We start from the raw sequence: 27535 nt of genomic DNA on the forward strand, positions 1-27535 counted from the left end.
GCAGAAAGAAAACGAAGCAACGTTGCAAAATTGCCTTGAAAATTTAGTGGTGGGCTTGCATCTGCTCACCTGTATGACTGATAGTGGACACTGAATGTTTTACATTATTTTCTAAAAAATTAAATTACTGGGGCCCCAAATGGTATTGCAAAACTGTTGAATCAGGCAGGCTCATGGTGTAAGGTGGCCCTGCAGACTGAACTCCTTTCCCAGCCAGGGCTACTGCCACTGCTCCCTGCCCCAAATGCAGACCAACCGCCTTTGCCATCTGATCAGGGATTCAGCCAGTGTCTCACACGTGCCAGGAAGAATAATTTACATTTAAAAAATGCTGTGGATGTTTTCTGCTTTGATGTCAGTCTGCGATCAGCGCTAGATCACTGCTGGGAGCTTGCTCTGCACACCATTGAAAGCCTGCAGAGGATTTCTCTTCCTGTGCCACTGGTGAGCCCGGATGGCTGCCTGCTACCTAGCAGATGTTTCTTCAGTTTGCAGCCTGTAATTCCTGATTCTTCTCACGAGAAACATCTTGAATGGAGCTTCAGGATCTGGTGAGCTTAAGGCAAGCTCCTCTTCATGCCATCCCCAGACCTCCTGAGCACCACACCTCTGGAAGCATCCGTCCTCCCAGCCGAGGGAGTGCAGGAGAGCCGGGCCCAGCCCCACCGCTGATCCGGTGCCATGCAACGCAGTGGTGCTTTAGGTAGGCTTCATTCCATGGCCTTAGCTCCTTTTGCTTCTTACAGTGTGGAGTTTCAGTTGATGAAATTTTTAGTTTTGGAAACGATGAACTAGTTCAGTAAATGTGTGAGTTTTTACAACTTCAGTATAACTGATGTTGCTTTTACATTGAAACTGTTTCTGGAAGGCAGAGGGTGATACAAACCTACCCTGCTTCCAAATTTAAGCCTGAGGAGGTCTGCACATGCATAAGGAGGAGGGGAACAAAACCATGCTGGGCACCTGTGCACAGCTCTGGGCGTTTTGGACCAGGACAAGATTTCGGAGGGGCCACCAGCAGCCCTGAAACCTGGCACAAACCTCGCTGCTGTAATCTGGGAATTTTCCTCACTTCTGTTTAATGTAGAAGATAATTGAAGAAGTTTTGTTGTAGTAACTGGAATAATATTTCCAAGTTATTAACAGTTTTGTTTTCAAATTACTTGCTGTGAAGTGTACAGTTTTCTTTTTCGGGGAACTCGAAACAATTAGCAGCATACCTTACGTAATTACTGCTTTGCTGGAAATTTTGTGTTTTTAATATATACACAGGGCACATGTTCATGTGCTTTAATTCGGGAATGTTAGCCTGTTGTTTCTGAAATCTGCTTGTTCAAGTGCCATCAGTATATTTTTATCTTAAGAAAATGTTTGAAGTATTTACTCAGTAGAGGATAAATGAGACTGTCTAGTGGTTGTGTAACTTGGGAGTCTTCAGAGATGTGGACAAGCTGAAGGAGGAGTAAGTAGGAGTAAAAAGTATGCACCGTTCAAGACACCTGCAGATTTTGAATGTCATCCTTTTATGCGTTTCGCTTCAAGGCCCTACGTAACCGTGTGCTCCTCTGGTCCCGTAAGGCAGAGTTAGCATTTCTGAGTGCTGGTGAGGCCAGGAGATCAGATACCTCTTTGGTAGCATTTGTTACGGTAGGGTTTCCATGCCTCTCCACACGCTGGTTCGGCACACTCATCTGTGCTAAAATGTGTGGTGTTGGAGGGGAGACAGAGCTACTTTCCACCTTTTCTTTAAGAATTTAGATCGAATCCTGAAGTTACATGGGCAAAGTCCAAACTGGGCGTTAGTCTGGTGTCAGTTTGTCCCTGCATCTTCAGCTCTAAACTCTTGGGCACAAGAGCAGGGGTATGAAAACCAGCGGCTGGTCTGCTGGTGGTGTGTCAACGGACGCTTCTCAGGCTTTTAAGGCTGCTTTTTCTTAACTGAGACTATTTGGCACCTACCTGATCTACAGAGCTATTTCATGACAGACCCTGAGATTTTTTTTAAGCACTTAAATAACATGATTTTTGCTTGATTTTTCTCCGTGCCTCTTAACTAAATGAGACCTAAGTAGCCAAGCCTGGACCAGGCGGTTCTGGCTTCTGCCTAGGGAGCTTCCAGGCACTGTCATTTCCCAGTGCCCATGTTCTTTAAAGTAGGCTGTCTCCAGCTGCAGCATTTTCAGGTAGACTCTTTTTTTTTTTAGAAAAAAGAGGATTTTATTCCATAAGAATAAAAGCTCTTTGCTTAAAATTGTGCTCTGTTACTGGTTTAGTATTGCCTTAAATTATTTAAGGTATAGTGATGGGTAAGGAAATAAACCTGTATGGTTGAGAGCTGTGATCTACAGAGAGTTAATCTCTTTTCCCTCGGAGGAAGCTCTGTGCATCATGTAAAGCATTAGCTTTCATTTCAGTCATTGATTAACAGCTCCCAAACCTACTCTATAGCCTGCAAATCTTGAATTTTGAATAACAGAGTTTATAGCTTACAGTCAGAGTGGCATAATTTAGACTCAACTATTCTATGCTTTCTTTGTTTGGTCAGTCAGCTTGAAAATCTACCTGTCTATGATGAAAAAATAATAATTGTACACTTTGTGTGAGCTGAGGTTTAATTTATTTTAATTCACTGTTAAGCATGCAGAAGTCTCTTCTTGCACTGGGGAGTGAGCAGGGGGAGTTGCCCAGCTCTCTCAGCTGCCTGTTTGTGGTTGCTGGATTCCGGGGGGGGGGCTTGTGGGCCCTAAGGTGCTGCTCTTCTCCCAGAGATTAGTCTTTTTTATTTCTGCTAGAGTCTGATGGTTGAGTTTTTGGAGATGCATACCTTACAGGCTTGTCCGGGCCCTTTCCTTTCTACTGGTTTAATGTGTTCTCCTGCCGAGGTAGCGTTGGCCAGCCCAGCTGCTGCTGGCTAACACAGCTCATGAATCCACAGCATCTTTGGTGTGTTTTGCTGCTTCCATCTGCAGCCCATGCTTTGCCCCAGGTGAGTGCTGGGCTGTCAGCCCTGCCAGCTCCTGCCCGTGGCGGTCGGCACCCCAGTGAGAGGCAGAGCCAGAGCTCGGGGTGCTCCCAGGACCTGCTGTGCCCCTTGTCTGGCTGAGCCATGCTCGTACTGCCGTGGTGGGGTGTAATTCTGTGTGGTAATGAAACATCACGCTGAGCAGGCCAAAGAACTAAAGCCTTATCTCCATGGCTCATGTTATTTTGCTTTTTATCTCCCATCCTGCCTCTTAACTTATAGATAGTATTACCCAGCCCAGGGCTCAGCTTTGGGAGATGCTGCTACTGGGGAGTCTGGTGATGGAGCGCTCTGGCTTTGAGGCTGGTGCAAGAGGTGCCTGCCCTTTGGGGTGGGCAGGGAACCCTGCCTGCTCTGCCTGTGCTGGGCAGCCACCGTGGGGGCAGGAGCTGCATGTTGGGCTTCCTCACTTGCTGCAAGTTGTCCAGTTTAAAGAGTTTAAGTATTTAAACTTGAAAGAGCACACGTTAATTGGAAGTAATGCTTTGGAGTTAAAGGAACTCTCGGATGGAAAAGCAGCTATTTGGTACACGTTCCTGTTCAGTGTTGAAGGAAAGCACGCCTGTATAGAAAACAAACTAATGTGCTGGCTCACAACAGCTTTTCAGAGTTGGTTGAAGCTTTAACCTGTCCTCGCAGCAGCAGCAGCTTTACAATTGGACTCCAAAATAATTTCTCCTAGAAACTGCGGGCTTTGGGGAGGTGCGGTTGTCTGGGATTTTTTGTTGTGTGTGTTTTCTTTTTTTAAAAAAAGTTATCATATTCCTGTGCTCCTGGTCCTGTTTTTATGCATTTAAATGTGCCATCAGCTTTTTATAATTGCTTCCAACTGAAAATAAACAGCAAGCACTTTGGTGGAGGTAAAATACTATTTTATTTCAGTAGGAGACTGGGGAATGTATCGGTAAACAACACAATTCAGCTTCAAAGCCTTTTCAGCTAAAACGCATTGTTCATCCTTTGAGCCGTTCTGCCTCACACCCTAATAAAAGTGGAAATCAGGCATGGGGGATGGGGACGCAGCAGAAAACACAAGCTGAGAAGTGGAGATCAAAAGGACAAACAGAAGCAGAAGGCAGCGAAAGGGAGGCACAAAGAGTCACAGCTGAGCGTGCGAAGCCTGAGAGTGATGGAGGAGAGAAAACAGCTATTAGAAAAGGCGAAGGAACAATGGGGTGAATGTAGCACGTTTTTAGCTTTCATTTCGGTTTAACAAAGCTGCCTTCCACCAGCATAACTCCGCGGAAGCGGTGGCCTTAATTCATCTTGAAAGTTGTTGGCTTGCTGCTCGCCAGGGCGCTGGCTGGAAACACGCTTCGGCACAGAAACTGCCCCTTGCCGAATACATGAATGTCTAAGTGGATGGACCCGTTCGAGGGCCGCAGTGATGATTGCTTTCTCCCAGTTCACACTGTGGCAAAAACGTTTCCCAGTTTGAGTTGTTTTGGGTTGGTGAGAGTTGGAGTCGAGGGGACTGTGGGAGAAAAGAGCTGCTGCTGACAGCGGTTCTTTTCACTTAAATTGTGTCTTGCAAAGCCTGAACGTGCTCCCTAAGCACACTAACAGCTTCTCCAGCTGATTAAACCAGTTCTCAAAACCTGGCAGCCTGTGTGCAAACCCAGCTTTGTTAGTAAAGCCTCAAGGCTTTCAGTGCAAGTATTTATTGTAACAAATAATTTATACTGGATTAAGAATGAGGAATATTGTTTTTGTAGAGCCAGCAGTACATGTTGCTTAGGCTAGCACCAGGCAAGAAGGCTGGCCGGCGGCATGGCCCCCTGGCCGGCTGCGCCCTGGCACCGCGTGCCCCCGGCATGTGTGGCACGCAGGCTCAGTCCTGCCCTCCCCGGCTTAGTGCTGGAAGCTGCTTATTCCCTCTCCCCATCTGCCTCACCCCGCTTGGAGCTGTGCGTCTGGGGGGGCTCATCTACGGCAACCCCTGTTCCGGGGGTGCAGGGAGGTCCCTGGGGAAGGAGCGGGGTTTATCTGGCAGATGGGGAGGCGACTCCTCAGCCTCCACGTTATTCACAGTTAACTGCTGCTGAGCTGGGGGTTGAGAGGTTTTCGTTTTCCACCTGCACACGGGATGGAGGGCTGTGCTGCTGGGGAGTTTGCTGCGAGGCGTTCTCAGGCAGGCAAAGCTTTCCCTTTGGCCGTAGGAGTTTCTAGACCTCGGTTTGATTGCGAAAATAATAGCTGGGCAGGTCAATGCAGTTGTATCCTGCTCCTCCCTTACAGCCCGTGTTTGCTTTCCTTTGTTTGGGCCTTGTCTTGCTCCGACTTGCCTCTGCCAGCCTTGCTGGATGCGGCTTTTGCAGAGCGAACGCTTCTGTGTGAGCTGCTCTCTACCTGGGCGCTTAATTAAAAGGAGGAAAGATGTATTCCAGAAATACTTGGCTTTCTCGTCTGACATGTAGCGCGTTGCGAGGCTTGCTGAGCTGGTGTTTGAGAGAGGAAGCGAACGCAGCATTCAGCTGACATAGCATCTGAATAGCCGTTTGGGGCCCAGGGAGCGATAGTTCAGGAGGGGGAAGGGAAAGTGAAATGGATGCTGAAATCCTGAATCTGCTTCTTAAATTTCCTCTCTCCCTGGAGAGGGAGGGAGTGAAGTTCAGCGTTGCGTGTTTGGCTTGGCTCCCTGTTACCTGCTGTCTCCTCCTTAGCTGTGCACTTGTGGCACAGATAAAGGATGGAGGGTTTTTTATGGTGTGAGAAAGTACTTTTTCCTTCAGCAACATTTGCTTGTTTGTGGTTGAATCGCATTAAAAAAAATAATCCACCATTATTGAAGAACGAGTGGGCGAATAGCTGCATCAACTACCATGGTAACTTTTAAAGGGCTTCACCCATAACTGTCAGAGCGAGATTTTTAGTGCTATAGTGACTTTTAATGTAGAGTAGTTTCCAGGCCATTTAATTATTTTGTCTCCTCATTTAAAAACAAAACAACACAAACCCCCTCGCTTCTCTGAACTACCTTTCTGCTGATGTTCTTTCTGACCTGAATACATCTGTACGGTGGGGCCCCGTGTCAAGTACCTTACTGGTGCTCGTGTCTAAGGAGTGTACATGCTGCAAACCGCTGCTGGCCACGTGCTGCACCTCAGGCAGCCTGTGGCAGAGGGTCCTGCTTGTGTAGCCCTCGTGGAAAGAAGCTCCACGGTGGGTCTGGAGTCTAGCTGGTGGCTGGGAACCTCTCGGGGACCCATTCCCCTGCAGGAGGGCAGTGGGAGGGCTCTTGTCCTCCGGAGTACTGCTGTGCTGCCTGTTTGTTTTGGCAAGGTGGCCCAGTCCTCCCAGCAGCGTAGTGGGGTGTTGGCTTTGGGACACCTCTGTGGACTCCGCCCTGCGTTTCTCTGATGGGACCCATCTCCTCCTACCTGAGGCAGCAGCCCACAGCGTTGGGAACCTAGGTGTGCCCAGTCACCCAGGAAGAATTTGGCGGTTCTCGGACTCCACGTGCCACCCCTGCTTTAGTCTCCCATGCCTGGGGGACAGCACAGCTGCAGAAATGGGTCTGCAGCATCATCTGTGAAGCACATCTGCATGCGTGATGGTTGTGAAGCCACCATGTTGCTCACCAGGCTGCCCAGGCACATGAAGGTCACCATGCAAACCGTATTCTGCTCGGCTGTCTTTATTTCCATTGCTTTATGCTGGGCTGGCAGGAAGAAAATACAGGAATACAAAGGTGTTTAGTGCTCAGGCATCACCGATGGCGTGGCTTTGTGGGAGCCTCCTGCGAATGAACGTGGCATGGCAGGCCCCTGGGCCTTGCACTCAAGTTGGTGTTGCATCTCTGAGTGTGATGGGGTACCCTTAGAGCTTTGTGTTCAGTTATTTCAGAGTGTTTCATGGCATTGGGTTCAGACGGTATCAGCTCTAACTGCATTTGTAACCTTCTGTGTGAGGAAGGCCTGGTTTCTGGTCATGTCCCTGACAGCTTCCTCTGCAGCACCACCCATCTTAGCTTTGCTCAGCATCCCAACAGAGTTTAAAATGGTTTCATTCTGAATAATTTATCTCCCAGGGAGAGAGATGGTGGAGCAAAGTGGGAGCCGTTGGTGAGGGGCGCTGCAGCAGGGGCAGCAGGAGGCAGGGGTGGGGGACGGGGTGCTGCCCACCCCCAGGCGCAGCGTGCCGTGCCTCGCAGCCCCACGGCCTCGAGGGGCTTTGTTGCTCCCGGCATTTTCTGCCAAACAAAAGCTCCGGGTCCTGGGCAGAGGCTCCCGTGGGAGCCCTCCCGCCTCCTGACCCGCCGCTCTGCCCTCCGGTCCGCTCCGGCACCTCTTTGTTTCCCTGCAGGCCTTTTCAGCAGGCTCCCCTGGCCCCGTCACCCTGCCTGCGAGCGGCTGGCAGCGCTGCCGTGCCTGCCCGGGCAGTGGGTGTGATGGGCCGAGGTGCAGGCAGGTGGCTGAGCGGCGGCACGGCCGGCTCACCGGGGCAGGACACGTCTGTCTTAACGGTTGCGAGCTTTAGTAAAGAGTTTCAAAATGGAGGCAGCTCTGCCTGCCTCCCCATCGTACGGCATGGGTATGCGCTGCCCTACTTCTCGCTGGGATCAGACAGCCCTTTCTGAAGCTGTACAAAGAGGTTTGAATGCATTAGTTTACATGGAATTAATCTCCAGATTCCAAACATGCTTTCAAGCTGGTTTGGCCTTATTTTCCTGCAAAAGGAGGCCAGCTCTGCGTTGTAGGCAGTGACTGTTGTAAGCGAGAGTTGAGCTGGAGCGGTGAGAGACTAGCACAGGCACCATATTCAGTCCATTAGAAGGAATTTTTGGCTGATGGACAAAACAAATTGAAAAATCTCATTCTTTGTGTACCACATCAGCGGTGACAGAAAAACAGAGCAAGGTTGTGGGGTGATCCTTCTAGTAACCACAGTGCTTTTCATAAGGGATTTGAGGTCCAGGTTTTGATAGGAAAATGATAAAGAATTAAAATGTGCCACGAATGATTGTTTAGAAAACCGAGGGTGGGGGGAGTGCTGGAAAAGTGTTGTCGTCGGAGGTCAGGAAAAACTGGTACACTACTGAACGGAGGTGAGGTGCTCCCTGCAACAGGTTGGTCTAAAGTTCCTGGTGCTCCTTTGTCTGCTGCTGGAGTGATGCCATCCAGGGAGGGAACAAGGAGCTCAAGTGCTCCTGTTATTTTTTGGATAGCCTGTCATCCCTTAGAAAGGAACAGTTGTGTGGGGGTGGGGAGCGTCGTATTTAAAAGTGGGTGAAATGGAAATGAGCCAAAATTCTGCAAATTTATAAGGAACAGCAAACACTGATTTCTTTGAGAAAAGGTCGGTGCGTTTACTTGTAAGCACAGCCCTGGTAGGAGTGTGCGAGGAAATGGAAACTGTGCTCCACTATGCAGGGTTTTTTCATAATTTAACCAGGCAAAGATACACAAAGATGCTTATTTTGGGAGATGGTGGAATGTTTCTGTAATAATTTCAGCAAATTTTGGTTCACACAGAGCATCTGTAAGAGTAGCACACCCACAGTTTCATGTAATATGTTCTATTTGTTGAAAAAAATTGCTTTCCCTTGAATTTGGAAGTGGTTTAACCCAGAAGAATCTATGCTGCGTTTATTTTTCCTCCTTGTTTAGTATCCTAAATCTGCCAGGTCCTCGCTGCTTGTCTCAGTGACGAACATAAGGCGTTTCTGTCCGAATGATACCTGTCCCGGCTGCAGATCATGTGGAAGCCCACGCTGGACTGCGACCGGCAGAGCTGAGAAGCACACTGATCTCAGCTAGAGGAAAATAATTAGAAAAGGAGCTGAGATGGCTCTCAAAAGGAGAGGGTTGAAATGAATGCAGGAATATCCCTGCGGGGCCTTCGCAGTGCACCTGGTAGCCTGCTGTATAGCTAATAACTCATATTAGGAAGACTTCATTTTGGTCTGACAATTTTTTCCCCTTGTTGACATTGAACATGTAGAAGCACGTAGCGTTTGAAACACAATATGCAAAGCACTGTATTAGTAACCAACTACATAACATTCCGGCGTTGCAGCTAGGCTGCCTACAGTGTGCTGATTTTATAAGCCTCTCATATGAGCTGGCAAAGGGAGGACGTGGAAGTGGTGAGCTGGAGTCACAAGTGAGCACGAGCGATCGCCTTTAACCATTTACCCAGTACTCAGGCTTCCAGTGGCCGCCGGAGTCTCTGTGTGTTTGCTCTTTCCAAAGGGAGGAAGATACCAACCTTCTGCAGCTTCAGCTGGTGTCGTGTCTCTGGAACCGGGACGGAGTATTTATTTTTGTATCGGCTCTCACGGTGGTGGTGTGGTACGGCTGTACCTCTCAAAGGCGGTTGGTCTTAAGAGGAGCGAGGCTTTGGGCATGTGGAGTCGCCACGAGGTACAGGGAGGTATCAGCTGGTGAGCATTTGGCTGATTGCCTCTGGGCAAGCACAAACCGGATTTATCTTCAGCAGATAAGCAATAGCAAGAAAACACGATGGTGTGCTTTACTGCATACAGGAGTCTGTTTTTTCTGTAAACAAGTTCTTTTGCAGAAATGTCTGCTTTCAGACAACTGGCAAGGAAACTGAGAAGCCAGGTAGTGTGAAAACGTTTGGCTAGAGAACAGGGCTCTTAGTTGGCCATCTTGGCTTGAAAAGGAGATGCTGCAGATTGCTCTGCCACTTTAAAATGAATTTGAAAAAAAATACATTCAGATCAACAGCGATGCTGGGCTAGAGTACAGCCAACTTGCTACAAATATATGAAGAAGAAGCCACCAAAATAGAAAATTTCATCATTGCTCACGGGGCGGCAAGAGCTGAGCGCAGCACGTTGCTGAGAGCGATTGCAATAGTGGAACAGGAAGTCTCCTCCCCCTCCCCGGGCTCCGTGCAGAGTGCTGATCAAAAGGATGTAAAGCTTGTTTACAAGATGTATGCAAAATATATTTGGGAAGAAGCGTAAGGACTTTACAGACCAGGATGCACTAAGAATAAATGATGTCACGTTAATATAGGTTGCAGACTGAGGCTACAGAGCATGTGACCCAAAGTCTTCTTAATGTCGAGGAGCAAACCAAGAAGGTGCCTTTCTCTGTAGGATTGCATCTGGTGAGCTGCTCGAAATACACGCTGAGAAAGCTTCCTGTGTGCCTGATAATGAAAGCTAGTTGTCATGAAGTCTCAACAGTACTCCAAGAGCAGCCTTGTGCCCGCAGCTTTAGGAGCCAGTGGCGCTGCCATCCTTGGGATGGTTTCTCTTGGGCTGAGTGCTTTGAGTAGCGCTCCTGGTACACAGTGGGAAGGAAAGCGTTTGGCATTTGAAAGATGCATGGTGGTTTTGAAGCCACTTCGGAGTCTGGAGTGAAATGGCAAAGGTGCTGCTAGACCGATGATGGATCGGTGATAGACTTGCCTGTGTTTGTGCGTATAGAAACAGGTCACTTCTGCAGTGGTGATAAAGTCGCACTGTACAGCCTTCAGCCTCGTTCACCTTCCTCCGCTTCTGTGAGAGAGGCACTTTCCTACCTCACAGGGAGTCTTAAGGCTTAATCCATTGTTTGTAAAGCTCTTTAAGATCCTTGTTTGGGAGCACTGGAATCCGCAGGATTAAAAACAATTTATTTTTGTGTATCTTGTATAATGTGCATCTCAAAGACTTTCCAAAGAAGGAGGAATTGTGAGCCAGAGGGAGATGGCAGGTCTGTAAGGTAAACACAAGGGAGGAAGTGGCTTGGAAGAACAAAGGGGGTAAAAGCAAAAGGCTGGTTCCCCGTTGTGGATACTTGGCTGCAGGGAGGGTGGGTTTCCAGCCCTGGAGGAAAGGGCTGGATGTAGTAGAGCTGTCTTCCTTTTAATCCTATTTAAAGACCCATCTGGTCAGTGCTGCTGCCTTGTTGTGAAGGGCAGCGTGCACGTTTTCCCTCTACTGTGTATGTGCCCTTTGGTCATATGTATAGGGAAGTGGGAATCTCACTTGTTCTCACCTGGTCTGTTTTGTCAGCCCTAAACTATCAAATAATCTCATAAGCATTTATGTCAGTGATCTGGACAAGGATGGTTATTTAAAACCAGATCTAGAATGGTCAAGGAATGGCCCCACTTTCCCTCTCACCATGCTGTCCGCAGGTACATGCGGTGTGTGCCCTGGTTTCTGCTTGCGTGTCCATGCCCTGTCCTCGGCAGGTCCATGGGTGAAGGTGCATCTTCCTCGGGGAACCCCGTGGGGGGGGAGACCTCGGCCATGAGGCTCCTTGCACCTACCAGAAAAATATTGCTGGAAGCATTGCCACTGTGGACCTGCCCAGTGCTCCTCTTCTGGAGAGGCTGTGCATGTATGCAGGCATTGGTGCTCTTGCTCTCGGAGAGGGCTTTGCCACCTTCCTCATCCTCACCTGCCTTGTCCCCCTGTCCCTGGTGCAGTGCTGTCATCCTCCAGAGCAGCTGCCACAGCTTCTTTTCATTTCCAGAACTTCACATGCCAGGTCTAAAGCATTGGAGAAGAGGCGACCCACTGCTTTGGACACAGGCGCTGCCTTGGCTCCCGTGGGGGAGCAGAAACTGGTTATTACATTCTTTCCCCAGGTGCAGGCCTGAGTATTTTGCGTAGGTGTGTTGCCATCATGTGACTCGTTGCATTTTAAAGATGATGTTTTACCACATGAATTTGTTTAGGGTCACAGAACATGTTTCTGTTGTTCTCGATTGTAGCTGAATATAAGATGGGGCTGAACTTAGACTGCACTGGCTGGGATTTCTGGTTTGGTTTCTCACCAAAAGGTGCCCTAAATACTGGTGATGTTACAAGCAAACGTCAAGGCAGCGGTTTCCAAATGATGTCCAAGCACCCTCGAGACTCTCAGTATTTTGTTATTTGAGCCCTGTGATTTTACAGAGAGGGGAGCTCAGCAGAAGTGGCCACCAGCTGTTACTTGAGTGCAGGGGAGACTTGTGTGGGGCTGGAGATGGCTGAGGCTGTGGTGTATGTTGGCAAGTAAGTGCAGGTGTGGCACAGGGAAATTCTTGAGGTGTGGGTGTGTTGGAGCCGGGGAGGGTGAGTGACCAGTGCCAAGGGCTGAGTGAGGCCAGTGACTGGCACTGCTCACCTGCAGATGATGCTCGGTAGCATTGTGATGTGATACAAGGGTTGCTCTGGGTCCCAGGGCCACTGCTGGTTTTGTTGGCCTGGCACCATAAGGTTGGGTTATCCTAAAACCAGTAGTATTCCTTGTTTCCCAGTACCCCTGGCGTTGATGTGCTCCCTGTGTTATAGGAGCCCCTGAAGGTGATTTGGGTAGTAGGTGGGACCAACTCCCAGACTGGCTTTGCCATAGCATAGCTAATGAGATTAACATAGTATTCACTTAAAAAAGAATAGAAGAGGCTGGTTGGTTGAATGGGACTCAGAAGACTCGTTTCATGCATTGGGAGCTGGAAACACAAGCTATTTAGCTTAGCAAGGAGAAAGTTGAGAGCATCTGGTGGGTTGGAAGCCCATGTGTTATTGACTGCCAGAGCCTGGGCAGGGTGCTGGGGAGTTTATTCGCCTTCTAAACATCTGCTGCCCTCGGGTTTTGGGCCGACCTTGCCTGACACCCATCCTGCTTGCTTTGTTCTGGGATGTTTTTTAAAAATCGAGGGAAAAGTCCCTGCCTGCTGGAAGTTGAACCTAAAGAAATTAAACTGAAAAGCAAAGCACCAGATTTCTTGGGAAGGTGGCTGGTGTGAGATCAGCTTAGCTGGTGGCTGTAGCAGATCTTGCGTTTCTTAAACATAAGGACATTAGGCTCCCCTTTAAATGCTGTCTTGGTTTTATAATATCTGTTGTAGTTGGTCTGTATTTGTAGACAATGCAAGGAGAATTAACTCAGGGATGTTCTGTCGCCTGTTGGGCCGTTTGCCGAGATGACCGCAGCAAGTCCTTTTGGCTTTGAAAACAGTTTTTATTAATTTGAACTATTTTCCTATTTTTGCAGTTCTTTCTTCACTTACCTCCCTTATGCCTGTGGCTCTCTTGCGTGCTCCACTAATGACTTCTTGAAAAACAGTCGCTTCACGAGGGCACCAACTTAACCTATTACAGGTGCAGCTGTGCCAAATACGTGCAGTTCCCTTGTGATCTTTGCAACAGTTATCTTTGCTTTACCCCCTCCCTGTGATCTGGTAATCTGTGCTGGCTTCCCTGCTTCCTCCTGGTTCTGTGCAACCTCAGCTGAAGGTTATTTGATGGGGACTTCAAGTGCTGTTCGAGCTCTAGAAGTCACATTTCCCTCAGAATATATTTTCCCTTTTGTTCCTCTTGATCTTGCGACTATTAAGTTGTTTTAAACAAAGATTATTTTTTTTGGTCTTTTGCACCCTCTGCAACAATGCACGGTAGCTTTTGAACAGGCACCGAAATTTTCTCTAGCGCAGTAGAGAAATAATTCTAAACTTGACATAGACTTTCTCTTCCCCACGACTTCATTCGCTGTACGCAGAGCTGGTGTGCATCCCCCTGTCCCCAAACCATCGCAAAGTTTTTGTAAAGCAAACAGCATATTGTGTGCGTTACAGAAACCCAGTGCACGCAGAGCAGAGCAGAACGAGGGCAGGTTTCCTCGAATGCCCGGAGGAGTGGGAGTTGAGCGTTTCAGGGGAATTTTTAATTCCTTAGGGTTAATCTGTGGCACATGAACAGCCATGCTGGAGTTCTGTCTTTGGAGCAGAGTTTTTATGAAACTCCACTGCTGACACTGGGAGCTGCTGGCAGATATTTCAGTTTTTACTTCTGTCAGATTTAACCTCGGCCGATGCAAAGCTTGGATGCAAAGCCGCTCTGCACATGTAACAGTGGGAAGATTTGCTGGGGTTGCTATAGTGAAAGGCTGGAGATGACTTCAGGAGTTTAAATTAGGCCTGTGTGCTGGTAAACAAGGGCTCCGCCTATAGTACAGGCTGCTGCGGTGTTTGGAGATGTGTCGGATGGTGTGGGAGGTGGCGTGCGCTCGCTCACGGGGTGAGCAGGGGTGCTTGCACAAGCCTGTCAGACTGAGCATGCCAGTGGCATGCCCAGCGAGGAGCGGGCAGGTGCCAGGGGCTCGCTGGTGGGGTGGCGTGATGTGCTGTATTTCAGGGAAAAGAGAAGCTGGAGACACTGGTCGTATTCAGAAACGTGCTACTGATTTTTCGTGGTTGAGCAACAGCCGGTTAGTTATTCCTGGTGCCTGAACCTCCTCCGCTGGGGTCTGTGCCCTGCTGCTTTAGTCCTCCTGTAGTCTAAACCAACAGGCTAGAGATATTGCTCACTGCAATATCCCAGCCACACTTTTATTGTCCTCTCCTTCTCGACTTCATTACATTTTGATCTCTGTAACCTCTTTAACATGTGTAAATACTGAAATGAGATTATCTTTAAAGAGCCCTTTATTAAAAATGTACTGACCTTCCTAATCAGAAGAAATGTTCGTGTAGCTGCTTTTCTCCTTTCCTGCATTTCAACAAGCAGTGAGGGCAGAATGGTGAATCATCTCACCAGGATGACAGCTCAGGCTGAAAACTGGGCAGGTTTTTCAGACACAGCACCAATGTGATGCTCTCTGTGCAGCACATTCCCGGCACCTGCGGCACTGGCTGCTCTGTAGCACGGGAAGGTGGGGTTGCTCCCACGGGAGGGTCCCAGGGACATGTACCTCTTGCTGGGCTTGCAGTTTAAAGCAAGCCTGAACCTCATTAACCTTCAGCTTGGTGGCCCTCAGTGTGGTGAGCACGGTGCTGAGGCCCACTCTGCTCAGCTCACGATCAGACTTTTTGGGTCATCAGTCGCAGCCGCTGCGAGCCATGTCCCAGCACCTACCGAGGGGTTTGTGCGTGGTGCGCTGGTCTCCAGTAGATCCGAAGGTCCTGATGAATATCCTCCCTGCTTCCCCTCCCAAACCAGCCCTGGGTCTGAGCAGGTCGAGCTGACGTGGGACCTGCACCCCAGCATCGTGCCGGCAGCCCCCTGGTCGATGAGGCCAACCAGCCCTCCCTGCTGGGCTTCAGCCCTGCAACCCTCCTGCCGGGAGGGTGTTTTAAAGCAGAGGGAGGATGAGGTGTACAGCTGCGTGCTGGCTGCAGTGGGCTGTCAGTGCAAAGCCTTCACCAGGCAGAGAAGGCGTACCAGCTCTTAGGCCCTGCACAGCGGCTTTGGGTTCCTGGCAGAGGGAGAGAAGACCTGCCAGGAAAGACTGGCATGCGAGGGGCTAAATTGCAAATAGTTCGAAGCCTTTTCAGTACATGCTTTTAATGAGAGCTTTACAGATATTTGAATCCAGCATTTGTTGCGTAGAGCAGGGGCAGGAGAGCAGACAGCTTCCCCAGCGAGGCGGCCGTGGCCCTGTTGCCACCTGAAGAGCAGATGGGTGCTGTGCCCCTGCGGCTGTGGTGCTGCCCATCCTCAGGTTCTCAGCCCTTTGGGCAGCGTTGGTATTTCTCCTGCCCTGGGCAGCAGAGCCCTTCCCTTGGGCCCTGCGGGCAGCTGTGCATAGTTGTGCCTGGGATCCTGGGTTCCTTGAGGGATTGCTGGAAACTCCCCGCATCCGTGTGCTGTTCATCACTTCAGAGCTGAACGCTGGATGAGCAGGGTGGTCTTAACTGCTTTGGCACTGGTAATCATCGCTGGAGCTGCTCAGCCTTTCCTGTATGGTTCTGGTGGAGTCTTTGGTGTGCAAGGATGATCAGAGAGGTTTTTTGGTGGTGTGTTTTTTTTTTCCCCCTTGTAAAATATATTCCAGCTCCAGTTTGTAATGTGGCAAGAGGGGGAGCGAGAGAAGGGAACAACAGCATTAGCGGATGTAGAAGTAGCTGGAATGAGAAGCTTTTGTGCCATTAATAACAGTCCTGGCTGGCAGCCAAGGCTGGGAGTGTGGGATTAGCCTGAACAATCAAGACTGCAGGATCAAAACAAGGAGGCAGGAACAGCGAGGTCACACTGCTGCCATCTGCGCTGCCGCAGTGGTGGGAGGGAGCGGAAGAGGGGGATGCGCTGGAGGAGCGATGCCGGTAGCGCAGGCGGTGGGGCACCCGCCGCCTCCCCAAAACCAGCCACCGCCGCCGCCCCGGCTCGGGGCTTCGGGCTTCACCTCCCGGGGCTCTGCAGGCACCTTCCCGGCGGCGCTGCCAGCCCGTGGAGGGGGCGGCAGCCGGAGCCTGTCATTTTTAGGAAACGGCTTCTGAAAAACAGAAGCGCCTCGTTAGGGCTTGGTCGTGCACTTCTGTGCTCTGGACTGAAGAGCCGAACGGCCTTTCTGGCCGTGGCTTTGGGACGAGCGTTTTCGTGTGACAGTGCCGATAGGCCGCCCCGGCGCTGGCGTCGCTGCCGTGCAGCTTGTGCATCCATCTGGTGACCGGGGGTGGGGAGAGGTCACCGGACGGATTCAGCTGCAGCTTTGCTGTGTGCAAAGGCTGCCTTGCTCTCTCCCACGGCGTGTGGGGCGTATGGGCCTTGCCGGGGCTCTATGTGCTAGTTTACATCACCCCTTTAAAACGAGTGACTTGAGTTTTCTGCCGAAAGATGATTTTCAAAGCAGATGGAGGCAAATTTGTTCTGTTTCACTCTGGTCTCCATCAGCTTTTGCTGAAGCACCTTCCAAGAGTATCAGAAAGCAAAATGCTTCACATCGTTTACATTGCTTCTCCTATCTTTTTCCCTCTGACCTAGTAAATCTTACTGTCCTGCAAATGTAAATACAAAAGCTGAAATGCAATGGAAGCAAAGCAGTGTCCCACAAACAGCCTCCCAGCTCTTGCTAAAAATATCTCTGTGCGGTGCAGTAACTCCCAGGCATTCTTTTGTCTGACTGCTTTTGAGTTCCCTAATTGAAGTTGGTTGGAGGGCAGTGCACCAGTTTCCTGAATAGCTCAGATGTTGATTGTGGGTTAAAAAACAAGAGCAAAATTGTTTTCTCTTTGTGCAGCCGCACTTTTATTTACCTCCTCCCCCGCCCCTTCTAAATCTCTGTATTTTTACTTGCAATTTGATTTTGTAAGACAACTGCATTCAGTACATCAGTACATCTGCGGAGAAGGGGCCCAGGAGGCAGCGAGCAGGAAGACACAGTTTTCGGTACGTGATGCCACGTGCGTGTTGGAGCTGGGGTGCCGCTCCATTGGAAACGTCCAGGCTGGCGCAGAGATGCAGTGTAAATGGAGCTTAACGTAGTAGGAAGTGTTAATAATGGTTCCTAATTGCCTACTAATAACTAAATCTGTGGGATTTGGCAGCAATTGGGATATAGTTTTCTCCTGCAATCTGTCTGTTCCCTCCAGAAAGAACAAAGTTGCTTCACTGACATACAGCAACGAATCTTTAAGTCGCTGAAGGTACTGGGGGAAAGTTTTCCAGATTCCATGTGGCCTCCACCCCTCCACAGAGCCTGCAAGGGTGCTTCCCCAGGCGAAAGCTGCCCTGTCTTGGTCCAACTCTGCAAGATGTAACAGAGGAAGAAGAATAAAATCAGGCTGGTTTCTGCCTTTCTGTTCACTTGGGGTTTTTGTATTTTTCATTTGAACTTGGAAACAGAAACCCAGGCTCGTTTCAAGTGCTTCCAAAAGGCTACTAGAAGCACCCTGTGTGCAGACAAAGCACCCAGATGACTGAGGGTGGGTCTCTGGGCTCTCATGGGGACAGAGAGGAAAAGTTTGTGACCAGTAATTTGTGATAAGTCATGGCTGGTCCAAGAACCTCCCCAGAATATATCTGTTGGGTAAATGTGATAAACAGCAAGTGCTCGGTGCTCCTCTGTGGCCGGTAAACAAACACAAATGTTGCTTTCACTACAGCCTCAGTAAATTAAAGGTTTGAAATTGTGATGGAGATTGGAGAGAAGCTGATTTCAGATGCTGCTTCAGGAGCCGGGATTTATTCAGGCTCTCTGTGGTGGGAGACATTTCATAGCTGCTCAGCAGCAGCAGGAAAACAAGCACAAATTTTTCTGTCTTCAGGGATAACTGCAGTGAAGCATGCAGGGGGAGGGCTGTGCCTCGCGCTGGTACCGAAATACCTCCCCATCCCCCATGCGTGTCAACAGGCCCTGAAACTTCCCCAGCACGTGGGGCTGGGTGCTGGGTGCTGCACCTGCCCGCAGGCATGGGGACCAGTGCCTGCAGCCCCTGGCGTGGGGGAGGCAGTCTCCTCCGGCACTTTTTTGGAAATGGAACATACTCATAGTTCGACACACATGAAAATAAGATGCCAAACGGGTGCGAGCTGGTGGCCTGTGAGCTGGGTTTGCTGCCTCTCGCTCTGCTGTAGCGCAACGCCAGGAAAACGTGTTTGGAGGAGCCTGCAAGCGTGTGCGGCAGCAGGGAGAGTGGCATCCTGCCTCCAGGCACCCCACTTTTGTGTGCAGTGATTGGGGGGCCCAGGTGCCGGCTCCCACCTTGCTTTCCTTGCCTCCCTTTCCCACAGGCAGGTGGATTTTATAGGGGAAAAACACCCTTATTGCCCAAAGCCTCCCTTCCTCTCCAGAAACCTGGCACAGTGGGTGCCAGCGCCGTCTGCTCTTGGGAGAGGTGGTGGCATGGCCGGTGGTACTGCGGAGGAGCCCTGCCAGAGGCAGGGCAAGGGAGCCAGGCTGTTGACGCTGGGGCAGGAGGGTTGCATGCTTTCCTCTTAGCTCCTAGGTTAACGTTTAACCTGTTTGTGTTTCAGTACTGGGTTGTTCAACGTTACAGGGCACTTGGTATGACTGTAGATGAGCAGCCCCATCCAAGGGGTACGGATGTGGAGGAACGTGAAGAATTTCATAGGGAGGAAGATGAGATTTTCCCTTTCCTTGTGGAGGGAAACCAAGTCTGGGTGGGTGACATTATAATGTTTTATATACACAGGGAGCTCCCTGCTTTGGGAGCATACAGTTTCCACCTGGGCAAAACATTTTGCTCTGACTGTAAACCTTAGAGGGGAGAGTGCTCAAATGGAAAAGTTGACGCAGCCTTATCTGCGGCACGGCCTCAGTATGATAGAGGAACCCGAGCCCTGGCTTATGTCAGGCTTGAAGCTTTCCGCTTTCCATCCAGCAAACTGCATACCGTTGCCTTGGAGCCGTTCCTTTGCTGGGGGCACATCCTTCAAGGAGTGCAGTTTGGTCAAGAGTACAGGTCTGGGTTCACTTTAAGTATATATCAAGTGCTGCCTCCTTGCAGCAGCCCAGTGTCTCTTGAATGGTCCTCCTTGGAGTGCCACGGCATCAGGCTCCCAGTGAACGGCAGCATCCCTTTCCCAGAAACTTTAGCCCTTGCCTTCAGTGTGCAATTATTCTTGTAGGAGACATTCAGGTCATCCGTCCCCCTCGTGTAGTAAGTGACACTTCTACGAATGACTGATGCTTAGCATAGTCAAGGGTCACCTTACCCAGCTCTCAGTGCCTAAGGCTTTCATTGCGGTGTGCATGAACAGTCTTTCAAACTTCCTGCCGGCTCTGCTGCCGGCAGTTCATTAACAGGAAAAAAAGAGGCTGGAACTCGATTTTCCAGCAGTGCCCAGACCCCATCGCATCTCTGCCTGATGAGGTGAGAGCCGCTGCCAGAGCTCACCGCTCCCCTTGCACCATAACCCCGATAACTGACCCGAAACGGCGGCTGCGGGGTTAGGCTGACATCTGGCACGCTACCGGCACCGCTGCCAGGAGGGGAGGGAGGTGGAAACGTTGGCTGCAAGGGAAGGAGCAGGAGGAAGGACGGGAAGGGAGGGGGAGGGACAGAGCCAGGAGCTTCTGGAGCTGCGGGGTGAGACATTAAACCAGAGAAGGGGCAGAATATAATGCTCAGTGATTTTTGTGCAAGCAGACGGCTGCTTCCACAGGACGTCTCAGGGCTAAAGGCAGTGCTTGTTTTCTAGCAAGACACTACAAATAATAAAAATAACAGTTGCAGTTAATTGCCATGTATCCATCATGCCTTGGTTTTCATTTGTCTTAAGGCAGGATGCATTTGCAGATGAATTTAGAAAATAGCTGAGGATCAAATGTTGGTGGTTTTTTTTCTTTGGCACTGATTATTTTGCTGGCTGTTCATGTTCGGTGATGCAGATCTGCATGTGCATTCAAAGCCTGTAGCTAATGTTACAATTTTCTTCCTGCTATGAGCTTCTGTTTTCTATGCTCACACCTTTCTGGAAGCCTCCTTTCAGGCTACAGTATTCCCTGCTTGGTTTTGTATTAAAGGAATCTTTTTCTCAAAGGGTTGAGAAAAATAATTTCCTTTTAGCTTTTGGTACATAAAGGAATAATACTCTTTTCACCTGCTAAAAAACCAGACCAACATTTCAGAAGGCTGAGCCTGCTACAGTGCGTTTTGTTGAGGAAAAAGCATTTCCCTAAGTGGAGCAGCTTTTCCTGCTGAAGCAGATGTTGACGATGTGTTGTCCTGGTCAACACCCTGTTCCCCAGCTCTCGGGGTGTTGTGTGTGTGTGTGTGAGGACTCCCCTGCTGCCCGCTCCCATCCCATGCCACCCAGCATGTGGGTTTTGGGAGCGGGTGCGTTCCCGGCGTTGTGGGGCAGAGTCGGGGGCTGTCCTGCTCCGGAGGCGACTGGGCTCGGTGCTCATGGCTGACCCAGCTCGCCGCGAGCCCTGCCGTGCGAAGTGAGATGGGAGGAAGGCTACAGTGCCCGGTTGTTTACGAGATCGCCCGTTTCTGTGCCAAGATTGCCACAAACCGGCTTCCTTTTCTTGGGTGCTCCGAGCACGTCGCGTCTGCAAATGGGGGCTGGTGCTTGTGCACCCTCATAAAGATCTTAATTTGTTCAGATGGGAATTTACTATTTTAAAATGGCTTTGATTATCATACGGAAGAATTGTTTACTGGCTGTACATATGCTATGCTGTCTCTGTCCCGTGCTTTGCTAAGAATAGAAACCAAAGCATTACTCTGCGCATCTTACAGCTGTGGCTGTTGAAAAACTGACTTGCCCAAATGTTTTGTATGTTTGTGGCTGAGTAGGCAATGAAGCTGAAGTTCAAAACTGCCACTTCTCTGCTCAAACCACTAATCAGCATTGCTTCTGAAAGGACTATAGATAGTGTGTGCAAGCTGATACTACAAAAATAAACTTTTCATAACCTCCCTTTGGTTTCTGTAAATCCCCAGACTTGCAGGCCTGCACCATTATCTATAGGCACTCACAAAGCCATCCTCACCACGATGTTCTCACCACTCTATTTAATTGCAGAGGAGCCTTTTGGAGTAGCCTTTAAAAATCCCTATCACCGTTGCACTATCTTCATTAAATGAATGGGGCTGTTGTACATCTGACAGCTGCCATTTTAATGCTGTGGTATTGTATTTCCTTGCAGGAGGCTCAACCTCACGAGGCAGATTAGGACTGAGAAAATCCAGGTTCCATTAGAAACCATTGGAAATGAGTTCCCAAGTTGTTCTAAGGTAAATCAATAATGAATATAATCTCCCTGGCTGGACATAGTGACCGAGCCAACAGTTCATTTAACCACTTTTGGTTTTTTTTAAAGCACTTCCAAAATCATTCCTGTTGAGATTTACTTCTCACTCTGAATTGCTGTTATGAAATTCTCAGGCAGCGTTTGTTTTTGAGTGCTGCCAAAACGTTGGTAATTTCCTCATCCCCATGCTTCAGAGGAATTGCAGTCCTGCTGTGATGCCCAGCCTTGCTTCAGTACCGAGGTAGCCACTAAATTGCTGTGAGTTTGGGAGTGGAGGATGTTGCTCAGCTTGCACGCACCTCCACTCCTAGACGCGCTGCTCAGACCCTGCATCTTGGTTCTGCCTCCCCACACAGTGCCGTGTGAGCCCTACGTTTGGCGTGTCCCCAGCCCCCTTGCCTTCTTCCAGTCAGTGTGTGTAGCTGGGAGCGTGCTCCATGCTAGAGGCACAAACATAATCCTTCATTCGTCACCATTCCTGAGGGCTCTGTCGCGCTGCCTCTGCTGTCTTGAGACTGACCCTGGAAGGGAACAGGAGTTTGGTTACAGAATAATCAAATTGAGAAAGAAGAATCCGTTTCAGTATTGCAATAACAGTTTTTTCTAATTCTTAATGTATTTGAAATTAGCTTTAATAAGCAAATTGTCCTTTCTCAGAGCAAATATTCCAAACTCATGTATCTTTCAAGCTAAATATGATAAAGGACCAGTGATTTTTCCTCTTCTGTTTGAAGTAATGCTTGAGTGAAGTGAGGAAGATGATTAACTTGTAAATGAGTGCAAGAATGCAGCCAGCTCCAGTGGCTTTCCATGCTGGCACTGCTGGGTTGCTTGGCACTGTGAGCCTCGTTGGGATCAGGCATGAGCAGGCTATCGTGTCTGTTGGATTATCCAGCACACGTGGGATGGCGTTCATGTGAGCCCTGCTTGGGGCTGGTGGCAGGCGGGTGAGCAACACCCGGTACTACACAGAGCTTGGAAGGGCAGAGTTGCAAATTACGCTGCTTTTTTATTTATTTTTTTTTTGGTACCAATTTGAGGTGATGCAATGAGTTTTTGTACTAGATAACTGTTTTGTGTCACATGATAGTCATCTTTTTGATTCTCTAGTAGCTGCCTTGTGATGAAATTTATAATCTTTTGGAAACTCAGCCTTATTTAGCAGTACTTGAACTGTCAGATAGTAAAATAATGTTTCTTGAACCACTTGAATGGGATAAGACTTGGCTTGATGTATGGCTGTGGTCTTAGAAAACCGGTAACTCCTCCTCCTCCCCCTGCACTGATATTACTATCAGATTTTTCTTTTTAGCTGTGGCAAAAAGAAGATTGAGTTGCTAGAGCATGATCTGTTTTGATCAGTAAAAATCTCAGCGCTGCTAATTTAGTCAGCTAGTACGTTACAAATGTAGGTTCTGTGTGTTCAAACTGTTCTTAGTTCTTTTGCTTAATAAGTTCTCCAGATAGTTGCCATGGAAATAGTCCTGGATTCTGAGAGGATGTAAAGGTCCTGAGGATGCTGGAGCAGTGGCAGCAGTGCATGGTCTGCACGCTCCAGGCTCTGCTCCTGGTCAAAACCTGGTTTTCCATGGTGGTGCCACCTCTAGGATGGGAACCAGCTTGTTCCTCCCGTGGCTGTCCCAGTTTCCCCCTTCTGGAGTTTTGGGCAGAATTCTCCTGATATTCATGTTGAAGAAAATGCTCACTGCTGCTTTTCACTGCTCAGAGGTTAATTACAATTTTCTATCTTGTGTTTGCCCTGAATCGTGCTAATGTGAAAGGCTTTGGCTGTTGCCTTTGCCTTAGCCAAGCCTCTGTGGCTGTGCTGGGGGCCTGCACGGAATTTGAGAAAATTTCCCCTGCTGTGCTGCCGGAGTGCTGGGTGCAGGTCTTGCTGCACAGGGCAGTACCGGCCCCAGCAGTGCCGCAGCAGGAGCCTCTCCCAGTGCCGCAGAACAAACCTGCTTCCTCCGGGCCTGTGTTTTCTTTTTCAACAACTTCCTTTTTGTGCAAATGTTGCATTTTCCATGAAGTTTCCTTGCGTCGTTTTCAGACACAATCATTGTACGTCTAAACCAAACCTGGGTACTTCTTGTTGCTTGAAGTAAGCCAACCAGTCCTAATTGCAGGAAAATACAGGTTATTTACCTGGCTTTGTAAGACTTGAAAAATACTGTATTATTTAAGCTGGAATTGACTTTAGTTTGAAGCAGGGCACAAATATTTGATGCAGCATATGGGATATGTGAGTCCTCTTGGGCAGCAGGATAGGACCAAGTGCAGGAACTGTAAAAATAGCAGGTCATCTTCCTGCACCTGGTTTTTGCCAGAACAATTTCCTAGGGAAGCATCTCTTTGCAGTGGTAGACACCCTGAAGAAGCTAAAGTTAAGATTTCATTGCCTTCATATAGATATCAGGCCAAACAAACAGTGTGTATATATTTCAAAGGTTTGAAAAGTGGCCATGGTAGATTTAATTTCGAGGCAAACAGTGGAAGAGGGGTGCTGGTGAGTTGTAGGGACAGAGCCTTGAGGGCTGCTTTCCTGCGTGGTGGGCCAGTACAAAGGGATGCCGTCCCTTCCTTCGTGGTGAAATACAGGTGAACCAGACCTTGGCTGTGCACTTCCAGTTATTAGCTGGAACAAAAACCTACTAGAGATTTTTCCCTTCATTTTTTAGATTTAATTTTATTTTTTCCTCTGGAGAGCTGGTGTGCTTTCTCCCCCACCCCCACCCCCCTCAATATTTACATATGTTATTGAATAGCTCTTGCTGTGATGCCTAGGAAAACATACAGTGCATCCTGCCCTTCGCGTGGCATGGTAACAGAGACGGAGAACCCTGCCGCACTGCTGAGACATCCCACCTTTCACTCCCCTGGAGCATGCTCGCCCCGAAACCCTACATGTTTCGGTCATCCCAGCGACCAGGGGAAGTCTGAAAGGCAGGTTTTAAAAAGCCAAGTCAGCACTTTAACACAGATTGTTGAGACCCCAGCAGCGTGCAGTAAGAGCCCACCTTCCTGTTCAGCTTGGGGAGGAAGCCAACCAACCCAACCCAGCCAACGGTCCTGCATCCTTTTACACTGCTTTGGGTGTATTAAATTAGCAAGCAGAGTGACAGCTGGGCAGGAGGCTGGGAACAATGCAGATAAAGTTAGCTTTCAGCGATGTGACCCTCTCCAGGCTGCGCGCCAGAAGACTATAAATAATTGATAGGAGCAACCACCCTCGCCAGCACGCTAATGTACAGCGTGGTTCATACAGCGAGCGGAGCTGCATTACCCATTACATCACCGCTGCTCTCAGCCCGGGCTCTCCTATCAGCAATGTAATTTTACTGCTTTTAAATAATAAATTGCACTGGGAGTTGAAATACTCCTTCGCCCCATTCAAGCCTACTAGGGTGTGCAACTACACAAATGAATTTTACATATGGTAAAATAAATTTTGTATCAAGCTAAAGAAAATTTCTTGCAGGAGGAGTTTAGCCCCACGGTCTTGCCCAATATCGGTAACAGGGGTTTAGGGCATCAAAGGCAGGCGGTTCCAGCTAGTGACTTTTGATCTGGCTCGGTGTCTGGAATGATTTTGAAGCTTGACTTGGGGTCACTGGCCTAAGTTCATGGGTGGTTTCAGGGGGTAAAGTTCTCCAGTGTTGCAAGTCAGAAAAATCCCCTTGGCTGCAGCCGTTTCCGTGAGCGGAAAGCGTGCGAGCGGCATGCATGAGCTCTGTGGTTCCACAGCACGGGAGCTTTCACTTTCAACGGCTGTAGTTTTCAAGTAGTGAAAAGACCTTGATGTAACCCAAACCCTGTTTTTTTTCCCCCATGGTCTTTAGAGAAGTCCTGCAACCTCTGCTTATCCACGTATTTGTGTGGAGAAGCTAAAATGTGCTTTGAATATTCCAGGCTCTGGGGATGGGGAGGGACAGGGGAATGTCTACATATGGGGGCGCTTTTGGTGGACTCTTGCAGCATTTTATGCTTACTTGTGTGGGTCTCCAAGGGCTTTGAAAGTACGATTTTTTTATTTTTTTTTAAATCATGTAATGGCTACACTAGAATCTGTAAGCATCAAAACCTGCCCAGTTGTGCAGATCGTGGTGCCCCATTGCTGTTAACTTAGTGGTGAATAGATGGAGAAATCAAACTGGAGAGCAGTCAGCTGTTGGTGTGGAAGAGATGAGTGACATTATGGGAAAGCACGGAGCAAGGACCTGTGGTGTGTGAGCAGAGCAGGCTGGCAGCAGTGGGGCACAAAGGTGAAAGATGCTGAAAAGCAGGTGTTGAGGGTGATGCAACTTCATTCAGTGGGACATGGTGCACAGTGGGAGGGTGGGCTCAACTGAGTCCTGTTGGCTTCCAGCGTTGCCAAGGAGGGTGCTGATCCCACTGTGGGAGTGGGGACAGTGAAACACAGCACTGGGGGTGTGCAGTGTCCTGCAGGGAGGAGAGCCAGTGGCTGGACAGTGCTCCCAGGAGGTGTGCTGGCAGGCATGCTCTCGGACATTGTAATTTCAGGACAACCAGCCTTTTTTTATAGGAGAAATAAAATTTCGGAATGGTATCATAGGAGATGACTTAATTTGTTGAAAGAAGGTAAGGAACAGACTTTGGCTGAGGGTATGGGTCAGGTAAGATTGGAAGCACATATTGATGGTACAGGGTGCTGGCATGACAGGCTTGTATCTGGATGTAAAATTTCTTCTGTGACTCCTCAGAAAGATCACCTTGCTTTGCTCTGCACTGAGTATGAAGTAGGTGTTTGGGACCTGCTTTCAGGAGACATCTGTCCTATGTGTGCACCTTTACAAGTCTCAGAATCTCTGCAGGGTTACTGTGAAAACGGTGGCTTTCACACCTTCTAGGGCAAGACTTAAAGAATTATTATTTCCAAATCAGGAAGTGAGCAATGTTGCAGAGCCACATAAGACAGCATAAGCTGCTTACGGTGGATTAAAATGACTGACCGTTTAGCTATGCAATTAGATGGGGAGATGGTGTGATAAATCATGAGTAACTAGCTTACCTGTCCCGTGATATTGTTTATCTCCAGGCACATGTGCACCAGTTTCCATAGGGTGTTTGAGCATTTGCTTTTAAAGGCATAGGTCCCTGAAAAAAAAGGTGAACGTATCTGGTTTTTGTACGGTTTTCTGATGTTTCTTAGCTACCCTGGAACGTCAGGTTTGCCCTTCAGTTAAACCATAGCTGTTTCCAGAAGAGTCCAGGTGTGTGTCACCCCATTGGGCAGGCGGCTGTGCCACAGCGGGGAAGTGGGGCTGCCCGAGGCAGGCAGAGCTGCAGCTCCCGCTCAGAGGTGAGGTGGCTTCCATTTCTCAGGGGGGTCCCAGGCTCCTCTGGCACAAGGCCACAGGCTGCCATGCCTGCGACGATGGTGGCACCAGCCTTTTTGTGCCCTTCTGGAAGCGAGACACCCAGTCTCTTGTCCTACCGATACCATTAAGAACGAGTGCAGCGCCCAGGAGCTGCCCTGCAGTGGGACCTAACAGGAGGCCCGACAGCCCACGGGAAACTAAGGGTGTTTTCCAGGGATGCTGAGCTGCATCAGCATCTAGGCATTGCATGTGCTTCCAAGAGGATCTTGTGGTTATCAGGCAAAGGTCTTCAGATGACGAGGTGATGCTTGTTCTCTCAAGCTGTGGAGCATGTCCATCCCTGCAGAGGTTTGAGGTGTTATTGACTTAGATTTGCAAATGCTCTGGACATAGGGAAGCTTTTATAGGGCAGTAATGTGTAAGATATTTCAAACTGTTTATTGGTCCTGCCAGATGGCTTTGGGGCTCTGGGGCGGTCTGACTGCCTGCAGCGCTGTGGTCAGTCAGTCCCTGCTGCGGCAGCCATCCGTCCGGCGCATCACTGCTGTGAGGCTCTGAGTTCCAGGACCAGCAATTCAGCAATGCCAGGTTTGCTTTTCCCCATCCCGAGAACTCTGCCTTACCTTCTCCGGCTCAGCAGCATCTTCTTCATCTCTCACAGGTGTACAGCTTAGCAAACATATCCAAAATGCTTGAAGATTTTGGCCAGCTCCAGTTTGGAGAGCTGGCTGATCGGAGGTGGGGTGCACATATGGGAAACGAGCTCAGCCCATGCGAATGTG

The 27535-nt window shown here is 49.2% G+C and overlaps 1 protein-coding gene across 6 annotated transcripts in view; it reads left to right on the forward strand.

Moving 5' to 3' along the window:
* ANKRD11 (ankyrin repeat domain 11) overlaps window positions 1–27535 on the forward strand; it is a 159715-nt gene that overhangs the window by 64123 nt on the left and 68057 nt on the right. For 5 of the 6 annotated variants that reach the window (XM_040615327.1, XM_040615329.1, XM_040615328.1 and 2 more), the window contains one exon: window positions 21307–21394. The exons of the other annotated variant lie outside the window; for it this stretch is intronic. The gene's annotated coding sequence lies outside the window, so the exon portion shown is untranslated. The remainder of the gene's footprint in view (window positions 1–21306; window positions 21395–27535) is intronic. 6 annotated transcript variants of the gene reach the window in all.

Source organism: Falco naumanni, chromosome 15 (genome assembly GCF_017639655.2).
Source record: "Falco naumanni isolate bFalNau1 chromosome 15, bFalNau1.pat, whole genome shotgun sequence".
Taxonomy (NCBI): Eukaryota; Metazoa; Chordata; class Aves; order Falconiformes; family Falconidae; genus Falco; species Falco naumanni.